Source organism: Sus scrofa, chromosome Y (genome assembly GCF_054392235.1).
Source record: "Sus scrofa isolate SSC_HxYL_T2T_F1_AM1 chromosome Y, Sscrofa_HxYL_maternal_Yorkshire_Landrace_v2.0, whole genome shotgun sequence".
In the NCBI taxonomy this organism is placed as follows: Eukaryota; Metazoa; Chordata; class Mammalia; order Artiodactyla; family Suidae; genus Sus; species Sus scrofa.
In genome coordinates this window covers 18,998,010-18,999,393 of record NC_139402.1, presented here as the reverse complement: position 1 = coordinate 18,999,393, position 1,384 = coordinate 18,998,010, and the positions used below count along the sequence as shown (strand labels likewise).

At 42.5% G+C, this 1,384-nt stretch overlaps 1 pseudogene; it reads left to right on the top strand.

Annotated features, from left to right (window-relative positions):
- Positions 1-355: 355 nt before the first annotated feature.
- Positions 356-1,002, top strand: LOC146394423 (large ribosomal subunit protein eL15 pseudogene; annotated as a pseudogene).
- The last annotated feature ends 382 nt before the right edge of the window (positions 1,003-1,384 follow it).

Genomic DNA, 1,384 nt, shown 5'->3' with positions numbered 1-1,384 from the left:
ATTATGTCCAACCAGAAGAGAAAGGCAAAGGTGGCTTTTATGGTAAGAAAACAGGGCATTGAAAATGAACTGCAGGGAGTTCCTGTTGTGGCCCAGCCAGTTACAAAACCACCTAGTATCCATGAGGATGTGGGTTCTGTACTGGCCTCACTCAGTTGCTTCAGGATCCTGCATTGCTGTGAGCTGTGGTATAGGTTGCAGACACAGCTCTGTTTCAACCCCTAGCCTGGGGACTTACATATGCATAGCCGTAAAATTAAAAAAACAACAAAACAAAACAAAACAGAACTGAAAGTGAAGAAGGGGAAACCAAGAAGGAAAAGTGGGTTTTATTTTGTTTTGTCCTTTTGAGGGAATGGCAAAAGAGAAAAAAATAGCTTTATTGCTTTGGCAGCCACAGGAGGCCACAAAACAGAGAAAGAAGCAGTCTGTCATCATTTGCTTTCTTCTCTGGTGTTCTTCTGGCAGTAACATCAGCTCTCTGTTCTCCACAGCCCTCTCCCCGTCCCCAGCCCAATAAGGCATGCAGGCTTGGGTAAAAGGCCAAGCAGGGTTATGTCATGTATCAGATTTGTTTGCGAGTGGTGGGGTTGCAAATGCCCATTTCCTAAGTGTGACATCTATGGCAAGCATGTCCACTAGGGTGTCAACCATCTAAAGTTTGTTAAAAACCTTCAATCTGTTGCTGAGAGTGAGTTGAATGTCCCTTGTGTGGCTCTGAGTGCCCTGAATTGTTACTGTGTTGGTGAAGATGCTAAGTACAAATTATTTGAAGTTATCCTCATTGACCCATTCCATAAAGCTATCAGAAGTAATTCTGACACTCAGAGGATCACCAAAGCAGTCCACAAGTACAGTGAGATGTGAGGGCTTACTGCTGTAGGCAGAAAGAGCCATGGCCTTAGGAAGGGCCACAGGTTCCCTCACACTATTGGTTGTTCTTGCTGTGGGACTTGGAGAAGGCACAACACTCTTCAGCTCCACCCATTACTGCTAATATAAGTAATGGTAAAATTCTCACCTAATGAGCAATTTAGGACATTAAAAAAAAGTGCTCCTGTTCTCCTGATTTGTAGAGACCTATTGGAAGCTTATGAAGCCCACATTTCCTTCACTCTTAAAGGATAAATATTCCTAGACTTAAAGGATCAGACTTCTTTCATCATATAATATTTGTGACCCATTATGACAAAAAGAGAAATTACTAGGTTTAGCACCTGATGAATTATAGGCACTACTGACATTGGAAGGATACATTCTGCATCACCCATTAAATCAGTGTAGATAAGAATAAGCCCCTGCCCAATATCCATCAATAACTACTACATCAGGAGGCCACAGAAGAAAGGAAACCTTTAATATCACCTTACGCTGAGAAAGGGCT